The 13,840-nt window shown below is 50.3% G+C and overlaps 1 protein-coding gene across 5 annotated transcripts in view; it reads left to right on the top strand.

Annotated features, from left to right (window-relative positions):
- The window catches only part of PARVA (parvin alpha), a 238,667-nt gene that overhangs the window by 210,021 nt on the left and 14,806 nt on the right, over positions 1-13,840 (top strand). For 2 of the 5 annotated variants that reach the window (XR_016349695.1, XR_016349691.1), the window contains one exon: positions 2,616-5,226. The exons of the other annotated variants lie outside the window; for them this stretch is intronic. The gene's annotated coding sequence lies outside the window, so the exon portion shown is untranslated. Of the gene's footprint in view, positions 1-2,615; positions 5,227-13,840 lie in introns of those variants that run through there. 5 annotated transcript variants of the gene reach the window in all.

Below are 13,840 nucleotides of genomic sequence, written 5' to 3'. Positions count from 1 at the left end.
TATGTTCTTTGGCTGAAGTGGTCTTTAGATAACAAATGTGTCAAGCTGTTCTGTCTCTCTCACTAAGTTAGAATTAGATTATGTCAGAGTAGAAGAAACTTTTGGATTAGCTGCAAAACAATTACAGCCCTGCTTGACTCACTGGTGATGTTCATTGTAAATCCATATTAATCTGATCTTGGTCTGGAGTTGACAGAAGGATTCATTTTCCATATACAATGACAGGCACTTGTCCCTCTTGTTGTTTCCCAGGGTCTGTCTTTAGTTGGCTCAGAAAATTCTGAAAACAGATACAGTACCCATAAGCAAAAGTGCAACTGCCATGGAAGTGGCAATAGTTGAGTATAAATCTCCTTAAATAACTGCATCTCTCATGGGAATAGCTCAAACCAAGGCTCAGATAGGGGAAATAATTTGGGTCTGAAGCCGAAAGATGAATGACACAAAAGTTGGGAAACTAATCTTGTCAATGGTAGAACGAAAAACAATGGTCTCAAGTTACAATGGGGGAGGTCGAGGTTGGATATTAGGAAAAACTATTTTCCTAGGAGGGTGATGAAGTCCTGGAATGGGTTACCTAGGGAGGTGGTGGAATCTCCATCCCCAGAGGTTTTTAAATCCTGGCTTGACAAAGCCCTGCGGGATGATTTAGTTGGGTTGGTCCTGATTTGGGCAGGAGGTTGGACTCAATGACCTCCTGAGGTCTCTTTCAGCCCTGGGATTCTAATGGGATAAAGCTCCTCTTTCTATTCCTGATGGATCAGGAGATATCAGACCTTAAATCTGTCACTCATCCAGGGCTGACTATTGATAATATTGCACCTTAGAACAATGTAATTTGGGGGGAGAATTTCCTCATTTGGGAGTGTGCATTTTTAGGCAGGTTGAGGGTTATGTGTTTAATGGCAGCTGCTTAAAGCTGCTCCAACAATGTTAAAAAGGCCATGGTGGTTGAAGGTGCTTGAAAAATGCTGTTTATCACTTGGTTATACAATTTATCACATGGAATTGCCACCAGGTATGTAATATTTTTTATAAAGGCATGAAGGTATGATATGCATATTTTAGTGGCCTAACTTTTGAGTGTTTTACTCTAAATGAGCAAATCCACAAGTCAGTTATGCAGGCTGCCCAGATAAATGGGAAGCAAAGAAAACCTGCTCTGTAATTCAGCTAAAATCCCCTTGTGAGTTAAACTGCCAAGTATGAAGCAAATAGGCAGGTCTCAGCAGGACAGGGAAACAAAATGTCAGATGCCTGACAACAGCAACATGGCAAATTCCACAACAAGAAGTTTGTGGCATTTTGAAAAATGATTAAGTCCAAGGCTGTGGGGAAGAGGGATGAGGTGAAAGGAGCTTCAAGTTGTCTGCAGATTCAGGAAGATGATATTGCTTCATTTTACATTCTGGTTTTTGAGGGGTTTCCCCACAACCATGAAAACTTTTGTTTTTGTCTTGAAAGCTGAGATTCTGAAGCACAATTCTGCAGCAGCTAGAATCACAGACCATGGGGGCTCCCTCTGTAAGCATGCAAATGTATGGGAATTAGTGGCTAGTATCATTATGAGCTACAAAGATATGCAGTGCAGCAGATGAAAGAGTCCTAATAAGAAATTTGTTCTTAGCTAAATGCAATTATGAAAAACGGTTAGCACAAACTATTTGGCACAGAAGTGGGCAGTTCATTCATAACACAGAATTTTCTCCATGAATAACTTACAACTTGTTTAGTTTCTCGAAAAGGTGCTGTCAAGTCCATTCCCCACTCTGGCACTATGAATGCAGAAGGCGGAGGCCGCAAAAGAGCTCCAAAACCTTGCCTCTACAGGCACTGGTTACAAAAACTTTCCCCAAAAATCTTAATACACAGATTTTGGGGAATTTGTTGCCACCATCAAGTGTTTTTTGATCCCTAAAAAAACAAACAGGGGCGAACACTTAAAACCACCCCCAAAGGTACCCCATGCTCTTTTGCCCCAAAAAAGCTTGAAAAAGAGAAGAGAAAAACAAGCAGTAGTCTCTGGTAACTTACCCTTCAGTCAGAGGCAGGGAGATACACACAGACAGACCTTACAGGACACAAGAATCCAATCATTACCTTAAAAGAAGTGATTTGTATTGCAAAACAAAAGATAAACTTGCAAAAGGCACACTTGGTTGCTAGATGCTACAGAGCAACTAAGGAAAATAAATTAAATAAAACAGAAAACATCTCTGGCACAATGCTTAGATGGTAAATGGGGGAGGAGAGGCATAGATTCACACAGAGCAGTTCAAACCAAACCACAAAATAAAGAAAACTTACCCTGAAAGCAACTGGACTCACATTTCCCTGGTGCTCACTTCTCATTTTCTCTCGTTCAGTCTACTCCCATGCCCTGAACTCTGGGGGAGGGGAGGAAGGAAGGGCATGGTAGTCCAGCCTGGATTTAAACCATTCTGTGTCTCTCAACTCCCAGTGTAACTCTCCCACACAAAGGGTACGGCTAGACTGCCGGGAGGAGGGGGGGAGGTTTCAGGATACCAGAGGTATCCTGTAAAAACTCTGCCGCATCCAGAGAAAGCAGCTGTGAGCTGCATGCGTGCTCACGGCCTGCACCATTCCATTCACAGCCCCCAGCGCACTGTGTCATATCCTGCACATACAGGCCAGGTCACAAACAGCTGGCTGCTGAGCGCAGGCAGTGGCAGCAGCTCCGAGTGTGGCAACGGTGCCAGTGGTGACTCTGGGACCTGGGCATAAGGTAAGTGGAGGAGAGGAATTGGGTTAGAGCGGGGAGGGGAGGTGTCTGGTTCTGGGGAAGAGGAGGGAAGGTGTGCATGGTGTGCTGGCCACTCAGCATACGCTCCCCAGCACCTGGAGACAGACACACTGCTGTAGCGGTGGTGGTGGTGGCTCCAGGACCCAAGAATTAGGTTAGAGCAGGGAAGGCAGGGTGGCTCTAGTTTGGTGGAGGGAAGAGGAGGGGTGAGGAAGGGAAGAGAGGGGAATTGGGTTCGGGGGGGCACAGCATCACCGCAGACAGGGATGTGGAGGGAGATGAGTGTGGCTGCAGGGGTGGCTCCGCTTCCAGGACCCGAGAATTAGGTTAGAGCACGGAGGAGGGGGATTGGTATGCGGGGGAGGGGCAGTGTCTGGGTCTGGGGTTGGGATTGGCAAATGTCATTGTGAAGCCTTTGGCCATTATCTTTGAAAACTTGTGGAGACCGGGACAGATCCCAGATGACTAGAAAAAGGCAAATGTAGTGCCCATCTTTATAAAATGGAAGAAGGATAATCCAGGGAAGTACAGACCTTACCTCAGTCCCCAGAAAAATCATGGAGGGGATCCTCAAGGAATCCATTTTGAAGCACTTGGAAGAGGGGAAAGTGATCAGGAATAGTCAACAAGGATTCACGAAGGGCAAGTCATGCCTGACCAATCTGATTAGCTTCTAGGATGAGGTAACTGGCTCTGTAGACATGAGAAAGTCAGTGGATGTGATATACCTTGACTTTAGCAAAGCTTTTGATACGGTCTCCTACAATATTCTTGCCAGCAAGATGAGGGAATGTGGATTGGATAAATGGACTGTAAAATGGATAGAAAGCTGGCTAGACTGTCAGGCCCAATGGGTAGTGACCAATGGCTTGATGTCAGGGTGGCGGTCGGTTTCTAGCAGAGTACCCCAAGGATCTGTTCTTGGACTGGTTTTGTTCAACATCTTTACTAATGACCTGGATAAGGGAATGGATAGCACCCTCAACAAGTATGCAGATGACACTAAGCTAGGGGGTGAGGTAGATACGCTGGAGGGCAGGGATAGGGTCCAGAGTGACCTAGACAGATTAGAGGATTGGGCCAAAAGAAATCTGATGTGGTTCAACAAGGACAAGTGCAGAGTCCTGCACTTGGGATGGAAGAATCCCAAGCATTGTTACATGCTGGGGACAGAATGGCTAAGTAGCAGTTCTGCAGAAAAAGACTAGGGGTATGTCTACACTACAGCGCTAATTCGAACTAACTTAATTCGAATTAGTTAATTCGAACTAAGCTAATTCGAACTAGTGCATCTAGACTAAAAAATTAGTTCGAATTAGCGTTTTGCTAATTTGAACTAGCATGTCCACACAGAGTGGACCCTGAACTGGGGTTAAGGATGGCCGGAAGCAGTGCCGGCAGGGCATCAGATGAGGACTTAGAGAGTGGAGCTGCTGTCTCAGGCTAGCCGAGGGCTGTGCTTAAAGGGACCTGACCCCCACCCCGGACAGACAGTTCTCAGGGGTGCACCGCTTGCAAAGCAGTCCTGGCTTGGAGTGCCCTGAGTGCCCACACTCGGCACATCACAGCACTTGGCCATCAGCCTGGGTGCACTTGCCGCAGGCTGCCATCCGGAGGGGGGGTCAATCAAGGGGCTTCAGGAGAGCTTCCACCCCGAGGAGCCCGCAGAGCCAGCCCAGTCCTCCCCATCGGGGGCTCGTACCCCATTCCTCCCTCACCTCCTTCTACTTACCCCCCCAGCCTCCCTTCCTGATGTACAAAATAAAGGACATGTGTGTTCAAAAATAGAAACTCTCTTTATTGAACAAAACTCGGGGAGACTGGGAAAAGGAGGTGGGAGAGGGGAAGAGAGAGGGCGGGACAGGGGAGGGCAACTAAAATGATCAGGGGCTTGGAACAGGTCCCATATGAAGAGAGGCTAAAGAGACTGAAACTTTTCAGCTTAGAAAAGAGGAGACTGAGGGGGGATATGATAGAGGTCTATAAAAGCATGAGTGGTGTGGAGAGGGTGCATAAAGAAAAGTTCTTCATTAGTTCCCAGAATAGAAGGACTATAGGACACTAAATGAAATGAATGGGTAGCAAACTTCAAACTAACAGAAAGTTCTTCTTCACAAAGCAAATAGTCAACCTGTGGAACTCCTTGCTGCAGGAGGCTGTGAAGGCTAGAACTAGAAGTGAGATAAAGTCATGGAGGTTGGATCCATGGAGTGCTATTAGCCAGGGGGTAGGAATGATGTCCCTGGCCTCTGTTTTTGGAAGGCTGGAGATGGATGGCATGAGACAAATGGCTTGGTCATTGTCTTCGGTCCATCCCCTCCAGGGTACCTAGTGTTGGCCGCTGTTGGCAGACAGGCCACTGGGCTAGATGGACCTTTGGTCTGACCCAGGATGGCCATTCTAAGCTCAGGGCTCAGGGTCGGGGGTCTCACTGGACCACCCTGATTTTCATGCAAACCTGCTCCTGGGTGGCCAGGCTGGCAGCTATCCTGCTCTAGACAGCCACTTTCCTGTGCCTAGTGCAGAGGTCGTGGACAAGGTCCACGATGTCTGCACTAGACCAGGCGGGCGCCCGCCTCTTGCAGTCCCGGGAAGGCTCCCGGGAGCCGCCAGCCTGATCCCGGGAAGAGGGGGAGGGCTGGGTGGCAGCAGGTGGCTGGCTTGATCCGTGCCAGGTACAGGGTCTGCTGGCTGGGTGCTGGCAGGCTTGCACCTGGCACGGGCACCGTAGCCAGCCCGTGTCCCTTTAAGGGCTCCGTGGCCGGGAGGGGGGCTGTAGAGTTTGCCTGGTGTTGGCCAGAGTGGCCACCAGGGAAAGCTGGGGAGGGCTAGCCTCCCACTAGTTCGAATTAAGCGGCTACACGGCCCTTAATTCAAACTAGTTAGTTCGAACTAGGCTTAGTCCTCGTGGAATGAGGTTTACCTAGTTCGAACTAAGTGATCCGCTACTTCGAATTAAGTTCGAACTAGCCGAGCGCTAGTGTAGCGCCTATCAAAGTTAATTCGAACTAACGTCTGTTTGTAGTGTAGACATACCCTTGGGGATTACAGTGGATGAGAAGCTGGATATGAGTCAACAGGGTCCCTTGTAGCCTAGAAAGTGAATGGCATATTAGGATGCGTTGGGAGAAGCTTTGCCAGCAGATCTAGAGAAGTGATTATTCCCCTTTATTCGGCTCTGGTGAGGCCACACCTGGAATATTTTGTCCAGTTCTGGGCCCCCAACTATAGAAAGGATGTGGACGCATTGGAGAGGGTCCAGTGGAGGGCAACCAAAATGACTAGGGGTCTGGAGCGCATGGCCTATGAGGAGTGGCTGAGGGATTTGGGTTTGTTTAGTCTGCAGAAGAGAAGAGTGAGGGGGGATTTCATAGCAGCCTTCTATTTCCTGAAGGGAGGCTCCAAAGAGGATGGAGAGAGACTGTTCTCAGTAATGACAGATGGCAGAACAAGGAACAATGGTCTGAAGTCACAGTGGGAGAGGTCTAGGTTGGACATTAGGAAAAACTATTTCCCTAGGAGGGTAGTGAAGCACTGGAATGAGTTACCTAGGGAGGTGGTGGAATTTCCATCCCTGGAGGTTTTTAAATCTTGGCTTGACAGGGCTTTGGCTGGGTTCATTGAGTTGGGATTGGTCCTACCTTGGGCAGGGGGCTGGACTTGATGACCTCCTGAGGTCTCTTCCAGCTCTATGATTCTATTATTCTGTTGGGTTGGAGGTTTGTGCCTGGCTCTGAGGAAGGGGAGGGAGATTGGGTAGAGCGGTGGGGTGCCTGGGAGAAGGGAGTGGAGGAGAGGGAAAGAGCAGCCAGCATGCTTCCTGAGACCCAGAATCCCCAGGTACTGGCCCCAGCTGTTTCTGTCCCCTCCTCCTGGCCAGACCCCCCTCCCCACGAGTACCCTGCCCCAGCACCCTGTCCCCTGCATCCACCAGCACAGTTGGGACCATATTAGTGAGGGGAGCTCTGGAGCAGTTGTTTTTTTGCATCTCACTTATGTGGCCCCGACTGACTTTTCTGTGGGTCAACGACCCCTGACTCAAAACAGGTTCCCCGCCCGTCTCATAAATAAAGACAACGCTGAAACGTTTTGTGTTTGACATAATATTTTATTTAAAAATGAAGCCTGGCCAACAAACCCCCAATTGGGGCCAACCTCCCATCTGGCCGCAGCATTATAGCACTCTTGCACCCCTGCTCCCAGACTGCAAACCTGAGCCTATCACACACTGGAACTCCCTGTCCTGAGCCTCTCACATCCCCAAACTCCTGTACCCTGACATCCGCATTCATAGACTGATAGACTTTAAGGTCAGAAGGGACCATTACGATCATCTAGTCTGACCCCCTGCAAGGTGCAGGCCACAGAATCTCACCCACCCCTCGCAGAATAATCCTCTCAGTTATATCTCAGATATTGAAGCCTTCAAATACTTTGAAGACCCCAAGGTGCAGAGAATCCTCCAGCTGTGATCTGTGCCCCATGCTACAGAGGAAGGCAAAAAACCTCCAGGGCCTCTGCCAATCTACCCTGGAGGAAAATTCCTTCTCGACCCCAAATATGGCGATCAGCTAAACCCTGAGCATGTGGGCAAGACTCACCAGCCAGACCCCAGAAAGTTCTCTAGTAACTCCTATCATCCCTCCATTGACCTATTTCCAACTGATAATGAATGGACAATTAGTTACCAAGATCATGTTATCTCATCAAACCATCCCTTTCATAAATCCTTTCAAGTAGGAATAAGGGATCTTCCGGAAAAGGGCTTATTTTCCAGAAAATCGCGTCTACAATGGCGCTTTTCTCCGGCAAAAACCCCAAGCCGGAAAAAAGCAGCAGCCATGTAAATGCAAATGCCGCAGGGGATATTTAAATTCCCTGCGGATTTGCAATTCCAAAGTGTCTCATTAGCATCCCTTTTCCAGAAAGGGATGCCAATGTAGACACAGCCATCTAGTTTAATCTTGAAGCCAGATAGATTTTTTGCCCCCACTACTTCCCTTGGAAGGCCATTCCAGAACTTCACTCCTCTAATGGTTAGAAATCTTCATCTAATCTCAAGTCTAAACTTCCTACTAGCCAGCTTATATCCATTTGTTCTTGTGTCCACATCGGTATTAAGCTTAAATAATTCCTCTCCCTCCCTGGTATTTATCCCTCTATGGGTATGTCTACACTACAGAGTTAGTTCGAACTAACGGACGTTAGTTCGAACTAACTTTAATAGGCGCTACACTAGCGCTCCGCTAGTTCGAATTTAATTCGAACTAGCGGAGCGCTTAGTTCGAACTAGGTAAACCTCATTTTACGAGGATTAAGCCTAGTTCGAACTAGCTAGTTCGAATTAAGGGCTGTGTAGACCCTTAATTCGAACTAGTGGTAGGCTAAGGCTTCCCAGGTTTCCCTGGTGGCCACTCTGGCCAACACCAGGGAAACTCTATGCCCCCCTCCCGGCCCCGGACCCCTTAAAGGGGCACGGGCTGGCTACGGTGCCCGTGCCAGGTGCAAGCCTCCCAGCACGCAGCCAGCAGACCCTGCACCTGGCACGGATCGAGCCAGCCACCCGATGCCCCCCAGCCCTCCCCCTCTTCCTGGGACCAGGCTGGCGGCTCCCGGGAGCTTCCCGGGACCGCAAGAGGTGGGCAACCACCTGGGCTAGTGCGGACATCGTGGACCTCGTCCACGATCTCCACACTAGGCACAGGAAGGTGGCAGTCTAGGGCAGGAGAGCTGCCAGCCTGGCCACCCAGGAGCAGGAGTGCATGAAAATCAAGGTGGTCCACTGAGACCCCCGACCTACTGAGACCCCCGACCCCGGGTCCACTGAGACCCCCGACCCACTGAGACCCTGAGCTTACAATGGCCGTCCTGGGTCAGACCAAAGGTCCATCTAGCCCAGTAGCCTGTCTGCCGACAGCGGCCAACCCTAGGGACCCTGGAGGGGATGGACCGGAGACAGTGACCAAGCCATTTGTCTCATGCCATCCCTCTCCAGCCTTCCACAAATCTTGGGCAGGGACACCACTCTTACCCCCTGGCTAATACCACTGCATGGACCCAACCTTCATGACTTGATCTCACTTCCCTTTAAACTCTGTTCTAGTTCTAGCCTTCACAGCCTCCTGCAGCAAGGAGTTCCACAGGTTGACTCTTTGCTTTGTGAAGAAGAACTTTCTGTTACTAGTTTGAAGCCTGCTACCCATTCCTTTCCTTTGGTGTCCTCTAGTCCTTCTTTATGGGAACTAATGAAGAACTTTTCTGTATGCACCCTCTCCACCCAACTCCTGCTTTTAGAGACCTCTATCCTGTCCCCCCTCCGTCTCCTCTTGTCTAAGCTGAAAAGTCCCAGTCTCTTTAGCCTCTCTTCATATGGGACCTGTTCCCAACCCGTGATCATTGTAGTTGCCCTTCCCTCTCCCAGCCTCTCTCTTCCCCTCTCCCACCTCCTTTTCCCAGTCTCCCCCAGTTTTGTTCAATAAAGACAGATTCCATTTTTGAACACAATTGTCCTTTATTTTGTACATCAAGAAAAGGGGCTAGGGAAGGGTAAGTGGAAGGAGGTGAGGGAGGAGTGGGGCACGAGCCCCCGATGGGGAGGACTGGGCTGGCTCTGCGGGCTTCTGGGGGTGGAAGCTCTCCTGCAGCCCCCCAATTGCCCCCTCTCCCCAGATGGCAGCCTGCGGCAAGTGCAGCCGGGCTGATGGCCGAGTGGTGTGATGTGCCCAGTGTGGGCACTCCGGGCACTCCAAGCCAGGACTGGTTTTCAAGCGGGGCACCTCTGAGAACTGTCTGTCCGGGGTGGGGGTCGGGTCCCTTTAAGCACAGCCCTCGGCTAGCCTGACACAGCATCTCCACGCTCTAAGTCCTCCTCTGATTCCCTGCCGGCACTGCTTCCGGCCATCCTTAAGCCCGGTTCAGGGTCCACTTACTGTGGACATGCTAGTTCCAATTAGCAAAACGCTAATTTGAACTAGTTTTTAGTTCTAGACGCGTTAGTTCGAATTAGCTTAGTTTGAATTAACTAATTCGAACTAAGTTAGTTCAAATTAGCGCTGTAGTGTAGACATACCCTAATATATTTAAAGGCTGTGTCTACACTGGCATGAATTTCCGGAATTGCTTAAAACGGAATACTATTCCGTTTTCAGTTTTTCCGGAAAAGGAGCGTCTACATTGGCAGGCTGCTTTTCCGGAAAATCCCTTTTTCTGGAAAAGCGTCTGTGGCCAATGTAGATGCGCTTTTCTGGAAAAGAACCCTGATCGCCATTTTCGCGATCGGGGCTTTTTTCCGGAAAAGACTACTGGGCCGTCTACACTGGCCCTTTTCCGGAACAGTGTTCCGGAATAAGGACTTATGCCCGAGCGGGAGCAGAATAGTTTTTCCGGAATAGCGGCTGATTTTGTACAGTAGAGCATCGTTGCTTTTCCGGAAATTCAAGGGCCAGTGTAGACAGCTCGCAGCTTATTCCGGAAAAGCGGCTGATTTTCCGGAATAAGTGGCCCAGTGTAGACACAGCCAAAGAGTGCAATCATGTCCCCCCTCAGCCTTCTTTTGGTTAAGGTAAACAAGCCAAGCTCCTTGAGTCTCCTTTCATAAGACAGGTTTTCCATTCCTCGGATCATCCTAGTGGCCCTTCTTTGTACCTGTTCCAGTTTGAATTCATCCTTCTTAACCATGGGAGACCAGAACCGCACACAGTATTCCAAATGGGGTCTCACCAATGCCTTGTATAATGGGACTAACACCTCCTTATCCCTACTGGAAATACCTCGCCTAATACATCCCAAGACCATATTAGCCTTTTTCACGGCCATGTCATAATGGCAGCATTCTTCTGCCACAACACTCCTGCACCATCCACACACTGCAAATCTGTGTCCTGAGCCCATCATACTCCCAGCCTCCCTGCCCTGAGCCCCTCATGCACCCCAGCCCAAACTCCTGCACCCTCACAGCCACAAGCCTGTGGCTTGCTCAGCACCCCAACTCTCCACCTGACCCCATCCTGGAGCACCCTCCCTGAGCCAGCATTCTCTTCTCTACTTGCTCCTGCACCAAAATTCCCTCCCAAAGCTTGCACCTCTCACCCCTTCCCAGTTCTTTTTTTGTGAGCCAGAATAGCCGTGGAGACAGCATAAAGAGCCAGGGCAAAGTTGTTGAGCCAAAAAAGGGGCAGGGGGGGGGGGCAGGGGGCTGCGAAGACCTGGAGAAAAGTTGTTAACAAAAAAAAAAATAAGCCATGCCCTGGGACGGATGTACCAGCATCTATTTTCCCCCCAGTACAGCTTTTTTTTTTGTCTCAACAGCTTTGCCCCAGCTCTTCACGCTGTCTCCACTGTTACTGTGGCTCTTGATCTGGAATGGGATGGCCACCCCTGGCCTAGTCCTAGCGGCGCTCTCCTCCTACCCAGCTGCATGCACCCTACCACTGCAGGCTACTTCTTTTAGAGCCAGTCTGAACTGGTTTTCTTAATTACCCCCAGGTGTCCTAATTGGCCTAGGCTGGCCTGACTTGGCAGGCCTGGTCAATTAGCCCCAGGTGTTCCACTTCTCGGATTGCCTCTGCTGGTTCTAAACCAGCCCTTCCCTGTTACTCTGGGGGCAGGAATCTCTTCAGTCTGAGGCTAATGGTCCACCTTTCCATTCCCTGGTGCTCTCTGGCTATGTCTAGACTGGCAAGATTTAGAGCAAATACTCTAAATGCAAGAGTTTTTGTGTTAGAGTATTTGAATAAGAGAGCATCTATACTGGCATGTGCCTTTGCGCAAAAGATTTGCTTTTGCAAAAAAGCATCTGTGCCAGTATAGACGCTCTCTTGTGCAAGAAAGTTCCGATGGCCATTTTAGCTATCGGGCTTTCTTGCGCAAGGAATTGATGTTAACTGTCTACACTGGCCTCTTGCGCAAGAGGACTTATCCCTGAGTGGGACTGTCAGAGTATTTGTGCAAGAAGCACTGATTTCATACATTAGAACGTCAGTGTTCTTGCACAAATACTCGTGGCCAGTGTAGACAGGTGGCAGGATTTTGCGTAAAAGCAGCCGCTTTTGCGCTAAATCTTGCCAATGTAGACGTAGCCTCTGACCTTTCACAGTTTCTGCTCTGCTCCCTTCTGTGCCCCTTTCTTCTCCAGGAGGTGGGGGGAGGAGGGCTGCTACTGCTGTGGCAGGCAGGCCTTGGCTGCCTCCATTCTGGGCCCAGTGCCCTCATCTTCTTTCTACTTGCTTGTTTGCAGGCAGCTTCCTCCTATCCTGTCCCAGTCCCCCCAAGCTGACTGTAGGAACTGCTGGGTCTGTAGTGATTGGGGTCGGGAGAGGTGAGGAGAATCCCCTTTTCCATCTTCTTGGGGGACTACCTGGCCCCTTTCTTCACTGCTGCAGACCTGGACTCCACCTTTCCTACTGTTGCTGCCCCCTCTGGGGCAGAGGTAAGGGGGCTGCCTTAGAGCAGTTCCTGGGTTTTTTTCTTTCCTCCTCACAGCTTGCTCTGTTTGGTAGTGAACAGCTTGTAAGGAGCCCTCTCTCCATCTGGGTCCCTGGGGTGGTAGCTGGTGTAGTTTTTTGTGGGTGCTAAGGGTGAGGTGTGGTTCCCTCCTACTGGTTCCCCCCACTGCGTTTCTGCTGCTTCCTCCCTAGCCTCAGTTGCTGCAGGGGCCTTTTTTCCATTCTTGGCCCCACTGCTTGCTCTCGCCCCCATTTTTGCTCTTCTGGGTCCTGCAGCAGATGCTGTGGGCCTATTACTCAGGTGCCATGAGCATACCTGCCCTCCTCCCCCCAGCAGTGTCTAGCTGTCCTCCCCTCACTTCCAACTGCAGTGCTGCGTGCCCGCCCTCTCCACTGCCTTCCCCCCTTTTCTTTTGTTTGGTGCCTGAGCCTCCCGTTCTTTACTTAGTAACACTCCCCCAACACAGTTTCACTTCCCCCATGATATTGTTAATATAATCTACTCCCTCGTCTCCCCATTGCAGCTGGAGGAGCTGGTCTGACCATCTTGTTCTGAGAGTTATACCTCTTGTTCCTTTATCCCCCTCCACCCTTCCTGTATTGCTGCTGTCCCACCCTGCTTCCAGCCTAGCTGGGTAAGTGGTGAACCTTCCTCTTCCCTCCCTTCTCCCTTTGCTCCGCCCTCTGGCACTTTTTCCTTTCCTGTTGTCCTTCCCTCCCCACCCATAACAGCAATGCAGGGGCTGACTTGTGATGCCCCTACTGCCGCTTCTCCACCCATCCTTACATCTACCTCTGTAAATGCTGTCTCCTCTGAGGCTGCTGGCTACTCAATCCTACTAGGGGCATGAACGACTAGTTGACTATCCAATAAGCAAATGCTTATCGGTTAGTTGACATACTAGTCGCTTCCTGCCCCCTGCTGCCTCTATCAGAAAGAGGCAGCAAGGGGGGGAGGGAGATGAGGGGGTGCTTCAAAGTGGCAGCGCTACATGGAGCCTGAGGTCAGCTGGGGACTCCCCTGCTGACCTCAGGCTCCATGCGGCGCTGCCACTTTGAAACGCTGTGGGGAACACGTGGCCAGTGGGGGAATGCTTGAGTCCCTTGCTGGCCTCGTACTCCCCGCAGCACTTTTGCCTTTGAAGTGTAGCAACGGCTCCATGGGGCCATTGCTAACTTCAAAGGCACCCTTATCAACTATTCAATTAGCCCATTAATCTAAATTTAACATCCCAAACTCCTGCAATGGTGGTGGTGGGCATGAATGGGTATACTGAGACACATGACGCTCCTACCAGACCCCCGCCTCCCGCCAGTGTCACCATTAGGACACGCCTCCCACCCGTGCTTCAGGCCATCCAGTGGAGTGCAGGTCCACTGCTCTATCTAGGCATTTTTCTTTCTGCCTCACATCCATGCCCACTGGAGAACTGGCAAGATTTAGAATCCAGGGTGGCTGAGTGATTGCAGAGGTGGACAGTACTGCTCCGGTGCTTCTCCCTGTGAGGAAGGGTGCTGGTGCTTAACCAGCTGGGTGTGTCCATGCCCTAGCACTATCCCAACACCCTGGTCCTGATCCCAGATTTCCTGGCCCACATCCAGCAGCTGATGCTGCAGTTCTTCTGGCCAGGAC

Source organism: Pelodiscus sinensis, chromosome 5 (assembly GCF_052426305.1).
Source record: "Pelodiscus sinensis isolate ZL-2025 chromosome 5, ASM5242630v1, whole genome shotgun sequence".
Taxonomy (NCBI): domain Eukaryota; kingdom Metazoa; phylum Chordata; order Testudines; family Trionychidae; genus Pelodiscus; species Pelodiscus sinensis.
Note: the sequence above shows the minus strand (reverse complement) of the source record. Positions and strands in the feature narration are given on the sequence as shown.